This window comes from Pteropus medius, unplaced genomic scaffold (genome assembly GCF_902729225.1).
Source record: "Pteropus medius unplaced genomic scaffold, Ma_sr-lr_union100, whole genome shotgun sequence".
Taxonomy (NCBI): Eukaryota; Metazoa; Chordata; class Mammalia; order Chiroptera; family Pteropodidae; genus Pteropus; species Pteropus medius.
Genome location: NW_024356397.1, coordinates 2,342,968 through 2,361,675, shown reverse-complemented (window position 1 = coordinate 2,361,675; position 18,708 = coordinate 2,342,968). Strand labels below are relative to the sequence as shown.

Genomic DNA, 18,708 nt, shown 5'->3' with positions numbered 1-18,708 from the left:
CTCTGCTTCTCTTCTCTGCTAAAGGCCCCATGCAGAGATCAAGAGGAATCTGAAAAATTGGGGGTTGCTGGAGGCTATAAGCTCCATTATCCCAGGGCTGCACTCCACTCTCGTCCCCATGCCTCCCATGTTGCAGCCCACTCTGTCGCAGTGCTCATGGCCGCTGGATCCAAGGAGTTTCCCACACACTCTAATGCCCCTTCCACGCTAGGCACACACACCTGTACACTTGAAAGCACCTTGAGCAGACTTTCGCAGACCACTAGGGCATGGGAGGGTATTCTCTCAGTGCTTGGTGATTATATGCTAACAATTATGATTATGGCCATTTCAGTTCTGTACCTTTAAGAAACCTAGTCCTAAAACAAACAAACAAGCAAACAAAAAACTCTTTCTGAAACTAATGCTTTAAATTACCTAACAGTTAAATCACCTAATCATTCCCCCTCCCCGCCCCCACTAATCTATCAGTAAAATAGGCACTGTCAGAGAGTTAGGACCTCTTCACTTCATGACTTTATGACAGATAGGAACCATCTTCCCCCGAGGTGGAGAAGGGTGGGATATTTGGATATTTTCCAAAAGAGCAATGGAAGGCAGGTGAGTTGTCTCACCTTCCTGATGACAGATTCCTTGTTCAATAATCGATTGGATAGACAGACACATACACATTCTGTTGCTCTTCTTGGGGCTCAGATGTGGGGGCAGGACTCCCCTCCAATCTCCTGCAGTAGCGATCCCCGGAAGGCCCTGCTTGTGCCAAGGTGCTGCTCATGCCTCTGCCACCTTTGTTGTGTACCTGTGGGTTTGGACTTCTGAGCCCACAGTGGAGGCACAGGGAAGACAGATTCCAAAGGTACACCAGAGAGCTAAGGCAGGAGTCCCCAACCCTTGGGCCACGGACTGGGACCGGTCCGTGGCCTGTTGTGAACCAGGCCGCACAGCAGGAGGCGAGTGAGGAAAGCCTCATCTGTATATGCAGCCGCTCCGCAGCGCTAACATCACTGCCTCAGCTCCACCTCAGATCATCAGGCATTATTAGATTCTCATAGCAGCACTGGTCCCTGGTACCAAAAAGGTTGGGGACCGCTGAGCTAAGAAATACCCACGTCATTGCCAGGTAAACCTGTACAGGGAAGGGCTTGACTTCCCTCCTGACCCCTGCCTGCCTCCAGGTCTCTTCAGGTGCTCCTCTGGGAGTTGTCACTGGTAACCAGAGCTGGCCCTGATGGTGAGAGCAGGATTGGTGTCGCTTGGCAACTGGGACAGCACAAAAGATCCAGCTAATCCAGGCTGCCTGGGCAGCCCAGGCTCTTGCAGCCTCCAGGGCAGGGGCCTGCTGGCCAGCAGCCTCCCACCCCCAGAGACAGATGCTTAAAAACTTCTACCTCTTTCTACTTCAGCAAGCCCCAAGTTCTAGGGGCTTGCTGAAGTGGATCCTTTCTCTCCTTACCCTTCCTGTCTCTCACTTCTTTCTTGAGCCCTATCTCTTTTTGCAGTCTAGTGAAAATCTACATACCAGCTCTGTTGCAAGCCATGAAATTTGGGATAAATTACTTCACCTTTCTGAACCTCAGACTCCAGTCTGGGAGGCAATAACTAGTGGTTCAATGCATAAACTTTGAGGCCACGGTGACCTCGATATAAATCCATGATCTGCTATTTCTCATCTATGTGACATTGGGCATATCATTTAACTTTGCAGCCTCAGTTCCCTCAGTGCTAAACTCACCTTATAGAACTGTTGAAAGAAGGAAAAAAGACAAAGCCAGGGAAGTGCTTAGCATAGTGCCTACTAGCAAAGGGCCCTTCAGGAATCGGCCAGGGCATGTCTCTCTAGCCTCATATCCCCATGCTCTCCCTTAGTCACTGGGCTCCAGTCATTTGCCTTATTCTGTTATTGAATGAACCAAGTTCTTCCCCACCTCTGGGCTTTCCTACAGTTTCCTCACCCTGGAATACTTGCCCTCACCCCTCACCCCCACTCTCCACCTGACAAATATTCCTCAGTTGAATTACTTTCCTGGAGAAGCATCCTTATTCAACACTCCCCTGAATGACAGCTTCCCATTAAATATTTCATTGACATTCTGCATTTCGTTTACTCTTTATGGGACTTATTACTTATTTGCTAGGTGGTTTAACATTAGTCTCCCCTTCTGGGCTGTAAGTCTGGGCCAGTGGCAGTGTCTGATGTGTTTTTTTGCTGTGTCCCCAGTGATAGGGTTGGCCTACTACGTGTTCTCCAAAGTACGTTCCACTTTCTGTATCTATTTCTTATTTCTTCCTTCTCATTTCCCAGTTGACCTAGGTAATTTTTGCACCATTTCTTAGGTTAATTGAATCTCCAAAAAGCGGGTCTAACTGGGAAGGAAGCTCAAGAATTAAGGATGCTGACCCGTCATTACACTCCATTTCTTTCAGAATTTGCTAGATGGCAAATCTCAAACCAGCCTCGTACGGATTTCGGGACCCCTCTCCTTCCACATCCCCGGCAGCACCCATCCTCGCAGAGAAGTCTATTTGCATACACCAGACCCGAAGGAAGCGAAAGCTACATGATTTGCATACTCTCGTGCTATTGGTTGGAAGGGCGACCAATGATTTGTAGCGGCGTTTGCCCCGCGACGGCTCAACGCCCCGGGTGATGTAATGGAATCTTGGCTGGACTGGTGCGGGCTCCCTCGGGTCAGTCTCGTGACGTAGCGGCTTCCCCCGGCCCCAGCCGGTCCTGCCGGGCCTGGCGCAGGACAGCGCGGCCGCCCCCGGGAGCATGGCGTGGAGCACGGCCGAGGCAGCGGCGCTGCAGCGGGGCCCGGCCCTGTTCCTTCCGGCCTGGCGTTCCTGTCCCGGTCCCTGGGGGAGGGCCAGTCACACCAGATCCGATCTTTGGCGACGTGGAGAGAAATCTGGAAGCAGACTGCAGAGAATTACCAAGCTCCACTCCTCTGGGAGTGGATTACTGCCTCTCACTTCGTAAATCACGCGATTCTGTAACGTTTTGCATTTGTTTACAACGTGCGTGTTTGATTTTGTAATTTAAGAAATAAAGTTACCAAGGATTGGTTTGTTATTATTAAAAGGCCTGACTTGGATTTAGGAGAAATCTTGGCATTAATTCCAGCTCTGCACTTCCAGGCTGGTGACCTTGGCCACGTTTTCGTGCTGGCCCTGATGGCCTGACACGGCAACCAAGGAAGAACAAATGTGGAGACACTTCAAAAAGCCCCCGGCCTGGCCTCCTCATCCTCATGTAATTCAGAGCATGTAACCCTATCCAGGTGGTGACCTGGAAGGTCCCCTATCCCTAGGAGAGCCCTAGGAAGACCCTGTCTTTGTGCCCCCATTTTTCTTCCCCTTTAATTGCTCCTAAACCTAGGGAGGGGTGGGGGGACCCCAGCCAGGTATTTCTCAGTCCTCAAAATGAGGAAGGGAACTTAGAAGGGAATCCCCTTCGTGGTCCCTCTCCTCATTGAAGGCCAGAGCCTAGGCAGGAGAGCCCCCTCTTGGGCTCAAATGGGCTGGGGAACCCCTTTCACATCCTTTCACCCCATCCCCAGTGGGCTAGGGTGGAGGTGAGGTGGAATGGTGTCTCTCTAACTAGATGAAGTTAGATCAAGGGTTTCTGCTTCCGTGAGATGGAGGGACATATAGGGAAGATCACTACAGATCTGGCTGATCATCCTGGGTCTTTGGGGTTTAACCACCCACAGCATCTCAAACCTGCCCCCATCTCATCACTGTGAGTTTTGAGGTCAGCCTTTCTCCTCCATGTGATGCCCTCCCTTCTCTCTGTCTTGTTTGGTCCTGTCTCCCTTCACACTGTGCCCCTTGTTCTCTTCTTCCAGGAAGTCTTCTTAGATCAACTCTCCAGATTCCACCCCAATGCCAGCTTGAGGCCTCTTGGAGGCTGGCTCTTAGATTTTCTGGCAATGTTTTCATAATTACTCTTGTGTCTTACCTCCCATCAGATTAGGAACCAGCTTTCTGCAGCAAGACCTTGTCCTTCCCCCTTAGGAATTTTCCAGAATGTGGGACAGCACTGGCCAGGGTGTCTGTTTTCCCCTCTAGTCCTAGCTCCTGAGCCATGCAAGTAGTTGACCTTTTCTCTCCTCATTGTTCCCATCTGCAATAGGGGCTGTATGGTAGTTCCTGGAATTTGTATAGAAAGAGGAGGAGCTAAGGGATGAAAGAACAAGATCATGGGTAGAAATCAGAGCACTAGTCTGGGAGTCAGAAGTCCTGGCTGTGGTTCTGGCTTGGCCACTGACTAGCTGAGGGACCTGGGTCAAGGAGACAACAAGGGGGCTGAAATTTACTGGACATCTGTAATGACACTAAAAGGTGACATTGCCCCCATCATCTGTGTAGCTCCTCAAGCTTCCAAATAAACGTACAAGCTGGGCAAAGCCAGGTGAGTGCTTTGCATGTTCAGCTTCCAGACAAGTTCCCTAGCCCAGCCTTTTACCAAGTCCTCTTGTATGGTCTGCTAATGTCAGGTCTGCTACTATGTGCCAGACTCCTTGCTGCATTCTTGATCTCTGCTTTAAAGATGCACTCTTCATGACAACCCTGTGAGATAAGTATGTTATCTTTATGTTTCAAATGAAGAAACAGAAGCCCAGAAAAGGTGAGTGACTTCCCTAAGTCACACAGGATTCCCTTCAAGTTTCCTTGCCTCATCTTGAGGATTGAGAAATACCTGGCTGGAGTCCCTCCACCCCTCCCTAGGTTTAGGAGTAATTAAATGGCAAAAAAAAAAAAAAAAAAAAAAAAGGGAGGGGAGGGCAAAATGGTAATAGTAGAACCAGTGTCAATCCCAGGCCTCTTGAGCCTATGATCCCTCTACCTTCTACCACCTCACACTGCCATAATGAGTCACACAGGTGTATTTTAGCATTACATATTTTAAGATATATTTTATTTTACTTTATTTTATTATAAAACAGGAGAGTATATAATAAAGCCAAATTGTGCTAAAGTATTTATAGAAGGACGAGACCTCTGTGGGCTGGAAACCTTCATGGAAAAACTGGTAACTGAGCCTTTAAAAAAAATCCTTCCTGTCTAAATAAATGTATTTCTCCTACACAGGCAAATATTTTTAAAATGTATTTCAAAAGTTAGATTTCTGGAAAAAGAAAAACAGGAGGTGGGGGTAGTGGCTTCTTTAAAAAGCCCATTTGGAAGGAACCCTTGGGGTAGGAAGGAGAAGAGGGTAGCAGGGGAGGAAAAAGCCAGTCCCATGGCTTCCCATCCCTTGCCATTTCTGAAGCCTCAGTTTCTTTATCTCTATTTAGGCCTAATATTTGAATCTGGAAGAGAAATAAATATAAAGGTCCTGAGAGGTGATTTTGAGACAAACCAGAGATTCTTAGAATCATTCCGAAGAACAAGAAAAAGGAGCTTCTGAGTTACAGCAGGAGTTTAGGACAGGTCCAAAAAAGAAAAAACGAATTTCTGAGGGTGGGTAGGGGGCGTAGAGAGGAATGTGACCCCTGGAATGAGGGCTGAGTGGGGGGTATGGGGCCTTTTTTGGAGAGTTTTGAATGCAGAAGAGATTCTTTGCTGCGTGGGGCCTGCTGGGTGCTGGAGATTGGATAGCATGCTCATAATTTAAGGTGGTTCCTTAAAATGAGCAAGCGCTGGTGGCTGGTGTAGCAGAGCACAGAGCACAGTCTTGCTAAATGAGTGTTCCCCACTGGCCCTGCCTGCCTGGCAGTACAGGACATGGTAACCCTAACCCCACCCAGACTGAGACCCAGACCCTACTGCTCCAGCCTTGGCCTGGCCTCCCTGAAACAGCCACTGCTAAGTGAGCAGTTGCTGGGGGAGAAGGATTTCTTCAGAACAAGATGGTTCTCCCTTTTCGAAAGAGTGTTCCAGTCAGGTGTCAGAGAGAAATCTTCCAACCATTCACATCCCCAGAAGGTTCTTACTGGGGAGGCTTGCGCTTGCAGACTATGGTCAGAAGAGGGTAGGCCACTCAGACCTTCCTGGCCACTGGGGTGAGCCTCCGGGTATTTCTCCTTCGTATTTATCCTATGGATTGGGGAAATCAGACTCCAAAAGGAGAGCAAGAAGGAGAAAATATGAGTGCCTACTGTGTCCAGGGCACCTCCACAGCTGTTCAGTTCTCCCCCAAACCAGAAAAGGTGGGTAATATTATCATCCCCATTTTATAGGTATGGAAACTGAGGCTCAGACTGGTGAAGTGACTTGCCCTAAATCATACAGTAGTATGGGAACAGCCAGATTGGTGAATCCAATATCTGGGCCTTGCCTCTGTCTGCACTCTGGCCTCTGGAAATGCTTCTCTGCAGAAGAAATTTCACCTTCTCAAGAAGCCGCCTTCTGGCCTATCGTCCTAGGTCTTGGGGCTTAACCACCCCTGGGCGCCCTGCTAGCTGGGTTTCTTGCCCTTGGGGTGGCATGCAGGCGAAGCGATGCTGGTGGAGGTGCCCAGGGGCTCAGAGACCTAGTTCTCTGTCCTTTCAAGCCAGCCTAATTGCTGTGTGATTTTGAGCTGCCGCTGAGCCTCTCTGGGCCTCACTTTTTCCACTTCTTCCTCAGGGGAAGCCCCTGGTAAATTTATAACCCAGCTTCAGGTTTGTTGCCTCGGAAGGTGTTAGCAAGGCCACATAACCCTCACCTGAAAAACAGCACCCCCAAGCCAGCCGCAGTGGGGTGGATTATGTAACCCGGTGCTCTGCGCGCATGTTGGGGGGGAGGGGGCGGGGCGCTCACCGCTATTCAGGGCGCCGCTATTTTTAGCCCCATTGATGAGGCTGCGTCCGCCGCCGCCGCCGGGATTCCGGAGACGTCAATGGGCGCGCGTCACGGTCTCTGCCCGCCCGCCGGCCGGGGGAGGTGCGCTCGGGGCTGCGACGGTGGCGCGGGCGGCCGTGGGCCGCGGGGGCGGGGGGCGCGGCCGCGGCCGGAACTGCCGGGTGGGGGGCTTCCCGAGGGCGAGGGGCGCGGCGGCACGGCGACGGGAGCGCGAGGCTGCGGCGGCGGAACTGGTGGGGGTCCGGCACGGCACCTGCGACCCCCAGCCTCCAGGCATGGGCGCCCCTGCGGTGTGGGGCTGCCTCTCGCCTGCTGGTGCACGAACCCGGAAGGCGTGGGTAGAGAGGCGAGCCAAGCTTGCCGGGCCAGGTGAGGGCCTGGGTGGGGAGGGGGAGAGGTGGTCCCGGAGAGGCCCGGGAAGAAGGAGATCTTGCAGATGCACTGGGGTGGGCTGGGGCCACGCCGGGTGTCCTGCTTGGAAGCCCGGCAGCGTTGGGAGAGGAACTGGATTCCCAGCGGAACTTGCTAGCTTCGAGTCACCCCCAAGTGCGGCGGCCAACGCTTTCTCTCCCCAGCCCGCCAAGGGTGGGGTTTGGCCCGCGAGGGGTGCTGGAGGTGGCCAGGCAGTAGAAATTCCTTCCATTTCCCTGCCGGCTGCGGGGAACGGGTTCCAGGAGCTCGGGAGCTTGGCTGCCAGGACGCTAAGCCGGGAGGGATCAGGATTGCCCGGTGCAACTCCTTCGTGGGACTGAGTCGAGAAACCCAGGCTGGAGAGGGTCTCATGGAGTCAGAAGCTGACCTGGGATCAGAAATGCTGCAGAAGTGACATTTACAATGCTTTTCAGAGAAGTATTAATTTGGGCTTGGAGCTAGTATTAGGGCCATGCTAGGAAAACGAAGGCTGGACAGAGGTAGGTCGATTCACAACGGTTCTGCCCTAAAGGTGCTCATGGATTAGGGGGCTGACAGCAGACTGGACAGGAGCTCCAGTGGTAGCCAAAAGGCTTGGTCATAGACCCACTCCAAGTCAAGATCAGTGACTTGCAGGAAGACTTACAAGGGAAGCCAGCTGATTCTTTGTAGTGATCTAAAGCTGAGAGGAATGACAAGTGTACAGTATGATAAAAATCAAGATTCCAAACGATGGCAATGGGGCAGAAGGATGGACCAAGACTAACAAGATGAATGTGACTGATTATAAATGTCGAGGCCTGTGCTGCAGTTAAGAAAAATTAGGTCAGAAGTTTAGGCCTAGAGCCAGATTTAGAGGCCCAGCAACACAGGCCTCAGAGCTTTCCATTTGTTCTCTGATGTTGGTTGTCAGCCTGCTCTGTGCAATCTGAGACCTCTACCCACTAAACAGATCAGAGGCAGGGAGAGGTGGAATGCCTGGCCTTGGGCTCTCTGGTTGGGCTCCCTGGATTCTAATCCCACCTTTGCCACTTATTAGCTCTGTGACCTTGGGCAAGGTGCTTAACATTTCTGTGCCTTAGTTTCCTCATTGGTAAAATGTTCATAATAATAATCATTTCTTCATAATGTTGTGAGGCTGAAATGAGAAAATACTGTAAAGTACTTAGTAGTGTATCTAGCACATGATATTCAACATATACTACCTGCTATTGTTATTGATCATTATAGTATTATGCCATTTCTGGTTGCGACATTGGCCAATGCAGAGCTTATGCCTAGAAGACCACCAGGGCTGCAGAGGTTTCTGTCAGTCATGTCCTGTTTCAAGGGGGAGTTTAGTTAAGAAAAGACCCAGGTGGGGATTGGGGGCTGGGTGAAAAGGTGAAGGAATTAGGAAATACAGACTGGTAGGTACAAAATAGTCATGGGGATGTGAAGTACAGCATAGGGAATATAGTCAGTAATATTATAATAACTGTATAGTGTCAGGTGATTATTAACTAAGCGGGAGATCGGTTCATAAATTGTATAAATGACTAACCACTATGCTGTACACCTGAAACTAATATAAAATGATATTGAATGTCAATGCTAATTGGAAGGAAGGAAGGAAGCAAAGAAAAGAAAAGGAAAGAGACCCAAATACTTTAGGAAGGGGAAGATTTCAGGTGGGCCCATGCCAAGCTGGGACTCAGGGCTGGGGGCTCTTGGATTCAGGGTTGTGACTCAGCAAAGGGAAGAATCCTCAGTCTTTTAATCTGTTCTAAAATGTAAGGGACAGCTCCTTCATTTCAATATCCTTCCAAGCGACTAGATGACCCTCCCCCCTTACCAGTTCCAATGCAGGCATGTGTAAGTCCTCCTCTCCCCCAGTCCACAAATACTTATTAAGCATCTACTAGTGCTGAGCTCTGTTTTAGAGACTGAAGACTGCAGTGATTGAGAGAAACAAGTGAACAGATGAATAGCAGTAGTCCCATGGCAATAATAAAAGGTTAATGTAGTGGGGTGGAGTGGAGGCTCTCCAAGGAAATGGGAATGGAAACCCGATTGATGAGGAGGAGATAGCTATACAGACATTCAGGCAGAAGGAACAGCCAGTGCAAAGGCCCTGAGTGGGGAACGAAAGTCCATGTGATTGGAGCACAGTAAGGAAGGAGAACGGGATCTGGGTACTGATGTCTGGCCTGATGTTCCCACTCTATTTGGAGGGCATCACTTTCTCCTCTTCCAAGCCCACTCAGCCCTTGGTTTGCCCTCTGTACAGTGCTGATTGTAATTGACCTTGATTCACTCCCCATTGTAATTTCCTGAGGCCCAGGGATCTTTGTTTGCTCCTTCTTGGGTCTCCCACCATTCATGGCTCACTGCCGGTCTCACAGTAGGCCCTCAGTAAATGTTTGTGGAATGACCATAGAAGAGGGGATTTTGATCTGGGACAGGAAATAGGATCAGAAACCTGCTCTAAGATGTTAGAAATCACTTTCTGGGCACCAGTGGGTCCCTGATTCTGACCCCTATTCTCAACACAGGTGGGGGCAACCTGGGCACTCAGCTTAGGCCTGACTGGTAGGAGATGTTGTCCCTTCCTACCCTCCCTCCCCTGGTAGGGAAAAAAGGGAAGTGGAGGCCCCAGGGCCTGACTGCACACCAGTTTCTGGGGTATGGGAAGATGATGGTGTCATTCTGGGAAGCAGGTATAGCCTGTGGGCTGGGCAGGTTTGAAGCCTGATTTTGCCTTCTGATTGGGATTGGAAGTCCTCCAGGTGTTCCAGACTGCCCTCCACTCCTTCTCTCCTGTAGCCTTCACTCCCTGCTCCCATTACATCCACAGGAACAGGGGGTGCTGGTAGCTCTGTAAGAAGATAGTCTGTGTACCATGGATCAGAGGAGCTTCCCTTACCTGTGGACCCTGGGGCAGAGGTCAGGAGGGTGAGGAATCCCATCAGCCACCCTTGGGGGCCCTCTTCCTTCTTATTCCCTCTGCCTCTCATCATGGAAACATCTACTTCTCTTTTCCCAGACCTCATCATCGCCTGAAGGGCAGCCTGATAACCACATAAAGCCAAGCCTTGGCTGGTCCTGCCCCCACTATGGGGCCCAGTCAAGGGAGGACAGAGCTGAATAAGGGTGGAAAAAGGGAAGGAGAGATGTAGGGTCTGGGAGGCCCTGGCTGAAGGGGGCTTTGGCACCAGTGGGGTCAGTGGGTAGAGATTGAAGAGGCCGGAGGGCTGGTGCACACAGTTGACTCTAGAAGGAGAGGCCAGGTGCCTATAGGTGGCTTGGAACAGGAACCATGGTCTAGGGGTAGCTTTTATGTTTGCATTTAATTTTTTCACATATGTGTATCTAGCAGTGCTCTAAGTCCTTTACATATATTAACTCATTTTAAGCTGATGATAACTCTATGGTTGTTAATTTTAGAGATGTCAATTACAGATTGTCATTTTTACATATGAAATGTAAATGAAATGAGGCACAGAGAGATTATGTAACTCATCCAAGGTTACACATGATGGAGCCAAGATTTGAACCCAGGCAATCTGGGATCTAGCGTCCTGCTTTTAACTCCTCTAAGCTGGGGCTTCCCATTTGGGATCTGGAGTCCCTTCACAGAAGATCCCTGAAAGTCTCTATCACTCTGGTTAGAAGGCTAGGCTGAGTAGAGACAGGGACATGGAACCCCCTGAGGAGAAAGTGGTATTCTGCTCTGTCCTCACAATAGCTCCCTTTTCTCTGCTTACAAAATGCCCTTTTGTGCACATCAGGGGACTGAGAGCTGGATTACACCCCAGAGTGGGATGTAAGGCTGAGGGGCTGGGTGCTGGCATTGTGTCTCCATGGCCCTGAGATACCCCCGATGCTGTCCACAGCTCCCAGCCTCACTCCACATCCTGGAAAGCTGTTTGCCTGGGAGTGGGCTCCCAGGCTCTGACACCCAGCCCAGGGAAGTTCTAGGGTTGGCTTGTCCTCCCTCATGGCCTGGGTCCTGCCCCTGTTCCTACAGCTGTGTTTACTGGCTGTACAGTCTCTAGGGAATGTCTCTGCTGATTGGCTTCTCTTCACTCACACTGACTCCCCCTCTTAGACCTCCACCATGGACAGAGACCAGCCCCGGCCCCTCCCTGGTGTCCCAGCTTCTGTCAGGCCCCGAAAGCCCAGAGGATGGTTTGAGTGTTATCCAAGGTTTGTCCACCCATCCAGAGTGGTAAGTGCTCTGCTGTTGTCCTTTGTACACCCCTGGGGCCCCCCAAGCAGGTGGGGTTAGGGGGCAGAGGTGGGTGTGGACCTGCCTAAAGCGGATGTGGTTTGGGGGATGAAGGGGGAAGCCCTGCAGAGGTGGCAGGCAGTGTGCTACTCAGAATGGGGAGATCTGTTTTCTCAGTGGTGGGAGTAATGCGGGGGTGGGGAAGAGGGAAGCCTCATTTTCTTAGCATGGTATTTGGAGGGGGTGCTCTAGGCCCAGGTGACGTGGGTTGGTGGTGAGGGGTGAGGTTGGGGAATAGGGAATGATAGCTGTTCCGAAGGCAGCATGTGCTTAGTTCTAGGAAGTTGATGGGATGGAGTTGGGTAGCTCAAGGCCAGCCTGAGAGTACAACAGGACAGACATAGGGGATGGGAAGCTGGCTTATTTCTAGGATATAGACACTGTAATAGGGGAGTCCATGAAGGGAAGGCTGGGACTACTCCATCACTCCCTGAAAGGGTATCGATCACCCCCTTCCCACTATGGCAGGCCTGAAGGTCCTATGGGGTCTGATATGGAGAGGTGCCTCTATGAACGGGGAGGATCTTGCTGACCAAAGGCAGGGACAGATCCTCCACTATTCATCCAGCATCCCTGAGAAGGAGAGTCTCAGATTTGACATGGCCAAAGGGATCCTTGGCCATCTAGCTCACCTCCTCCTCTTACAGATGAAGAAACTGTTACAGAGGAGAGAAGTGACTTTTCAAGGTCCTACAGGGAAGACATGTAGAGCCAAGTTTAGAATCCAGGTCTCCTGGATTCCGGGCAAACCCAGAGGCCTGGTCTGCTGATGGAGGACACACCTTCTTGTCTGAGCATGCTTCTAGAGAAGGCACAAACTGATCTACGGGTGAGTGGTGGGGTAGGAGAATGACATTTTCACCAGGCCTTTCCCTGGGGACCTTAGATACTGGGACGGGGCCAAGGGCACCATAGTCCTGGTTACCATGTTTACTTGAGGGAGCTAAAGTTCATTGGCATCCTGGACAGAGATCCTATGTTTCCCTTCTCTCCCCAGAACAGAGGGCCATCTTTGAGCAACAACCTCCCTCAGGCCTTGGGATATCCCGGATGAAGCAGGAGGGGCTGGCTCAGTATCTCTCCCAGCCCTCCAAACACTGTTACCTCCTGGGGAGTTTGTGTTCAGGGTCCCAGAGAGGTGGCTGGGATGGGGAGGACAGATGGTCCAGTTTGAGCCTAGATGGAAGGAGGGAAGCCCTGGGAAGCAGGGCCTCCTGTTCTGGGGGCTGGGCTGGGTGTGCCACCCATCTTGGGCTGGGGACAGTGACAGGAATTACTGTACATGGGAAAGGCAGGTGTCCCTGGTCAGCTGGAGATCATGACTTGGGAAGCACGTGAGTGAAAATGACAGCAGTGGGCCAGGTGTCTTTCCCTTCACTCAGTCCCCATTTCTACCCTCAGCTCAGACTCAGCCTCCTGAGCACCCAGCCTTCCCTCTGGGCACATAGCAGCCCCTGGGAGAGAATTCCTTGTATTCATCCCGTTGTCTTGGTGATGGATGGAACTCTCATGTCAGACATACTGCCAAGGCCACCCTGAGGGGCTGCCAGCTGGGGCCCCATGAGTGTTAGAGCTGCTGGTCTTGTGACGTGGACACCTGTCTGCCAGGCCTGGGCATGGACCCAGGGTCACGCTCACACCGGGGCTCCCGTCAGTTGACTATTTTGGGCTCTTGCTGACCTGGGCCAAAGTCAGGCCTCAGCCAAGAGGGCCCTGAGGCAGCTATCCATGTCCCCAGAGGCTGGCCCTTGTTTCTGCTATATAAACAGAGGAGGACACGCTGGCGTGGAGACGGCTCCATGTCCTGAGCTTGCTCAGCTGGTGCACAGCCTTGGCCGGGCAGGAAGGGCTGACTGGATAGTCACGTCTCTTGCCTCAGGGCTCCCTGAGGCCACTGGGAAGAGCCCCCAACCAGTCCCAGGATCCTTTCTCAGTGCTGCTGTCCAGGATCTCTGAGTCAAAGCAGATCATCGAGGAGAAAGCTGGTAAGTCTCAGGAATGGGGAAACTGAGGCATGAGAGCTGCGCTATGTGGATCTTTTTCCATTGTGACTGTCCATGTTGTGGTTTCTTTGGTCTTGAGAGGAGCCTGGGAGGAGGAGGAAGTAAGGGTGGCTGACCCTCCTGAGGAATGAGAGTAAAGGCTTTATTGTAGTTGGATAATGGGAGTTGGACTTGGGAATACTTTGTGATTACGAACCAGGGGATGTGATGCCATCTCTCCTTCCTTGGAGATTTCCAACAGGGTCTTGAGCCTCCTCTTCTGTTGACCTGGCCTAGATGAGGTACTGGTCTGCTCAGGCCAGGAGGGACACTGGAGAGAGCTGGGTACTCATCATGGTACCTCAGGTCCCTGAGCAGGTTCCCTGGGCCCCCCAGCTGATTGAGACTAGGAGGCAGACCCCTGGGCTTGGCTTCCCTGAGCCCTCAGCCCCTGCCATGATCTCCTTTTCCGGCTTCCCAGCTGGTTTTGGTGTCTGAGAAGCAGAGCTGGGCTGAGGTCTGGCAAGTCCGCCAACCAGCTTGCCACAAACATGCTGGGCGTCAGGCCAGGGGCTTCGGCCCAGCGTGGAATAAGTGGTAGCTCCTTACGTGGGAGACTGTTGTGCTCTCCTCAGTTCTCGAAAAAAATTTTTTCCCTTTCTGAACGTGAGTCTCTAAACGAATCCAGAGGCTGTGACTAAAAATACTTTAACAATAGGAAAATGCCTCAGTCTTTCCGGCTGGGGCTCGTTATCAGAGGGTTTTTATTTTGGAATTTGAAATTTTGCCCAAGGAACCTGGGTGGAGACCCTGGGCAGGGGCAGGAAAATTTGGTGGGTGTTGATGTTCTGCAAGGTGGTGGGAGACCCTCCAAGGGCGGAGGAGAGAGGAGCTGGCCAGGAGCTGAGCAGATGCAGGCGCATGGAAGGAGATTTGAGGGGAGTGCAAACGAGGTGTGGGCTGACCTTTCCCAAAGGAACTCCATGATCTTGTCTGCATTTTTCAGCTCTGGCTATTCTTCCCAAAGTCTGATCTTATTCCTTTATGCCGTATGTTAATTCTTTCTGGCTGGAGAGGGGAATGGGGCTGGAGAAATCACTGGACTGAAGATGACCTCTGTGGAGAGAGGCCTGACCTCCTTAATTAACCAGCTTTTTTCAGAGTGCTAATTGAGTACTTGCTGCATACAGAGTCTGGAATTTTCTGCTTCTGGTTGGAACCACATCTGGACACACTCTCGTGTCCTTTCACTCAGCCCTGGAAGGGGAATGGAAGGGATGGAGTTACTGTTTTTCTCTGGTTTTTGAAGAAGGGGGGTGCTGGCTCCCTAGTTAGGCTGAGGACCCTGGCATCTCCTTTCCCGGCCTGTACCAGGATCCTGCTGCAGGTCCCTAGGGCCAGGGCCACCAGAGAGTGCTCCATTTCACTGTTGAGCCTCCCCCTTTTGTTAACGATTAAATTCTCACAACACTGGGACTTGCGATGCTGTCTTCAGTGGACAGGTGGGGACACAGTTTCGGAGAGGGCAAGGGACTGGCCCCGGGCTGCATGCCAGGCTTGCTGGTCACGAATGCCTCTGAGAGCTCCTCCGTCTTTTGCCCCTGCCAGGGGCTGGGGTGGGAGGTTGGGGATAGTGGCTGACCTGCCCCTGTGCTTGGAAGCCTGTTTTAGGGGAGATAACAACACATGTGGTCATGGTAGGGCCTGGGCCAGGGCCAGGAGATCAGATCTGGTGGCCTGAACCTCACAACCCCAGTCCCCAGAGCTGTCCACGGGAAGCCCCTTGGGGTAGTAGGCAGTGTGTCCCTGCCCCCAGCACAAATCCCCCTGCCCACTGCCAGGGCAGAAAGAGGAAGTGGCTTGTTCAGGGCTGGTGTTGAGTCCTGGGGCTGAGGAGGGGAAGCTCCTGGGGCCACTTCTCAGAGGAGACTGCGCTCATTCCCTCTGCCCACCCCAAGGGAAGGGTGTGGAGGCATGTGGGTGGGGATGGTCTCAGTGAAAGTAGGGCCCTCCTGCCCTCTGCTTAGCAGTGGAAGGGGCCAGTCCACAGTTAGGGGACAGCGTGGGAAAGAGGCCGTGCAGTTCCACTTCCTCCATCCCGTATTTACCCAATTCCTCCCCCCCCCATCTTGGCTGGGGGACGATAGTGGACATTGGCTGCTCACTTGGGGCAGCCCCGGGTTGCTTACTGATGAGGATGCATGCAGAGTCCCCTTGCCAAGGTGGGGGAGACAGGGCCTTGCCCTCATCTTCACACATTTGTGGGGAAGAGATGAGGCTAAACACATGATAAGTCCCCATAAGATGTGACTAGGAGGGGCAAGGGTCTAGTGAGTGGTTCAGAAAACATAGTGTATTGACAGAAAACATACTGTGTATGAAGACCCCTTCCTAAGTCAGATATTACAGCCTCTTCTGACTGTAGTTGTGCTCAGTATACATCCATAGAACAAATACTAAATGAGAAGCGACCACTGTTTCTGTGAGTTGGGGAATAACTTGAATGAACTTGTACTCAGTAAATTCCAGCAGCATCTGCATCCATGTGCATAAATATATCTCTTCTATTTAGGTATGGTTGTTTTTAAATAAACTTTTATTTTTGAAAGTATAACATATATACTTTTTATTTGTGAAAGTATAACATGTATACCAAAAAGTGTTCAAAAGACAGGTGTGGTATCTTTTTGTTTTGTTTTGTTTTTCTCTTACTTTCTTCTTTTGTATTTAGGTGTCATATCTTAAGAGTATAGTTTGATGACTTTTCCAGAGTGAACACATCCAGATGGCCATCGTCCCAATTAGGAACTGGAACGCTTCCAGTCTGTCCAGACTTGCCCGTGGGCACAACTGTTTTCAATTTATAGGCTGCGCGTGTGTGTGTACCTGATTCTGTAGTGCCCTTATACGCATCTAGGCCCACAGGGCTAGAAGCCACAGCCTCTGGAGTTAAGAGTCAAAGGTAGTGGGTCCAGAACAAAACTGAGAGTTAGGAGACTTGAATTTGAGTCCTGCTCCCTGGCCTCCATCTCTTCATTTATAAAATGTGCGTCAGAATTCCAAACCTGGAAGGCTGGGGAGAGGGTCAAGTAAAGAATCCATGTGAAATGTCCTGGGCTGAGGGCTGATCCTTGATTGGTATTCCCCACACCCTCAACCCCCGGTGAGGAGGTGCTTATTATTAAGTTAGGCTGGTCCAGAAGGGTGGCACATGAGCTGAGGTCTTGAAGCATCAGTGGAGTTAGAGTAGAAAGAAGAGCAGTGGGTATTAGGAAGGTTTAGCCCAAGGTCCTCATATGGGGACAGTGGGGAGCAGGGGTAGGCAGGGGGGTGATGGTGGGCAGAATGGTGGGCCAGGTGTGCTGTGGGAGCCTGATGTGGGCGCTGTCTCGTCTCCAACGTGACATCTTCCATCCCCACCCTTTCTGTGTTATAATGGCCCTACCTCACCTTCTGGTCTTCATCTTTAGTTTTGGATACCTCTCTTTTCCCACAATTATCTGCTTCATCATTACCTGTGTTCTCCTCAAATTGTTTTGCTCCTGAATGCTGGGCTTGGGGAGCGGGGTCCCTTAGGAGTCTCTATACAGCCTGGTACCAGCTTATGTTCCAGGCTTCTCAAAGCCTGCATCAAGTGTGCCATTCCCCACAGTTCTACCTTAGCCGGATGCCACTCCTTTCAGAACCCCAGCCCATCCTCCCTAGAGGGTATCTGGCTAGCAAGGATGAGACCTAGGGACCCCAAACCCTTCTTGCCCCTCTCCCCTCCGTCTTAGGTTAGGTGCTTCACATGGGTGCCCGAATTGGTGGCCCTGACTGTGCTCCCACAGAGTGACTCTGCCTTTTCATTTTCAGAGCATAGCATGTTCAGATTTCCCAGCATCCTCTACCTCAACAACCAAGACCAAATGGCAACTGCAGTTGCCTTACCCTCCCCCACTCCACCTTTGGGGCAGCAAGACCACAGCCTCCAAATCTGCAACCACAGTGGGTCGGGCTGAGCTGCAGGTACAGATCTGGAGGCCAATGCTGGGATGCAGAAATTTAGGCCAGGGCCATGGACAGCTTCTCCCACGCTTGAGTTCCCTGGATCTCCTGGGTGGGCCACCCCATGGGAGGGTAGGGATGGTCTGTACTGCTTTTTAGAAATGGGAAGTGGTGGGGAGGAAAGGTGAGTGCTACAAGGCTGGCCCAGCTCTCAAAGAATTGTTACGTCTGGGCTTGAGTACACACTGGTCAAGCCACAGGTAATACACCTGTTTGGCTGGTAAGGGATGGAGGGAAGAACGGTGACCTGGCAAATCTTTTGCTGGCATATTAAATTCATTCATTCATTCATTCATTCATTCATTTTGAGGAAGGCCCTGTTGAGTGGAGGGAGAAATCCCAGGGTAGGGTGGGGGGCTGGGTGGGAAGCCTAGTTTCACCAGCTCAGACTTGCTATGTGTGCCTGAGCAGAGTGCATCTCCTCTGGGAGTCTTTGAGTCCTAATCTGCAACATGGGAGGACATGAATTATTAGTGTGGGATCCTTCTTTCCCAAGCAAAATCTTATGCAAAAGCCCAAGACAAAGAAAAACAAAACTTTGGCTGAAGTGGATGGGGATCCTGGATGGGTCCCATACACATCATCCTGCCCATGCTTCACTTTTACCCAGGTGGCCTTGAAGGATCCTTGGAAGACGGTTTGGGAAAAGCCAGAGCTCTCTGAAGATTGGTTCATGTTGGGATTGTATGGTATAATGGGGGAGCTCTGGCAGGTCTTCATCAGATCACTGAGCGAGATTGGGTTATCTGAAGACTGCTCCATCTAGGGTGGACAGTGGGGTTTGGACAGTGGAGACAAACTGGTTAAGGAGCACTTTTCTTAATGGGTAGTGGGCAAGGAAAAGGGGAGGTCACTAGCTTTACTCAGCTGGTCTGCCTTCAGGCACTAGTGAGGCATGGCCTGTGGCTGGCAGTAGGAACAGGGGATCCAGAGATGTTCCTAAATAGAATTTCATGAAAAAATGAAAAATTGTATGTGGAGTATCAGGAGCAGAGATAACAGGGGGTGCAGAGATGACAAGCACTGCCTGGAATGGATAAAGTTCGAGGTGCTGGAGGGACCTCTGAGTAGGCAGAAGTAGGGTTTGGAGACGAGGGTGTGGGGAACCTGAAGTGGGAGGTGAGGATGGAAGTGAGGAGCAGGATGTGCTGTTAAGGTAGAGGGGTAGAGGAAAGTGCTGAAGGGTGATCAGATGAGGCAAGAGTGGAA

At 51.3% G+C, this 18,708-nt stretch overlaps 2 long non-coding RNA genes across 4 annotated transcripts; both read left to right on the top strand.

The window, feature by feature from the left end:
* The first annotated feature begins 2,448 nt into the window (after positions 1-2,448).
* Positions 2,449-4,097, top strand: LOC120602125 (uncharacterized). The gene is made up of 2 exons (XR_005652630.1): positions 2,449-3,018; positions 3,139-4,097. It is a non-coding gene; the product is annotated as an uncharacterized LOC120602125 (long non-coding RNA).
* Positions 4,098-6,769: 2,672 nt separating this feature from the next.
* On the top strand, positions 6,770-16,384 carry LOC120602139 (uncharacterized). 3 transcript variants are annotated; one of them, XR_005652640.1, is made up of 4 exons: positions 6,770-6,870; positions 11,291-11,410; positions 12,118-12,299; positions 12,468-16,384. It is a non-coding gene; the product is annotated as an uncharacterized LOC120602139 (long non-coding RNA). The 3 variants fall into 3 exon arrangements; XR_005652638.1 differs by having other exon boundaries at positions 12,118-16,384; XR_005652639.1 differs by lacking the exon at positions 6,770-6,870 and adding an exon at positions 7,007-7,158 and having other exon boundaries at positions 12,118-16,384.
* The last annotated feature ends 2,324 nt before the right edge of the window (positions 16,385-18,708 follow it).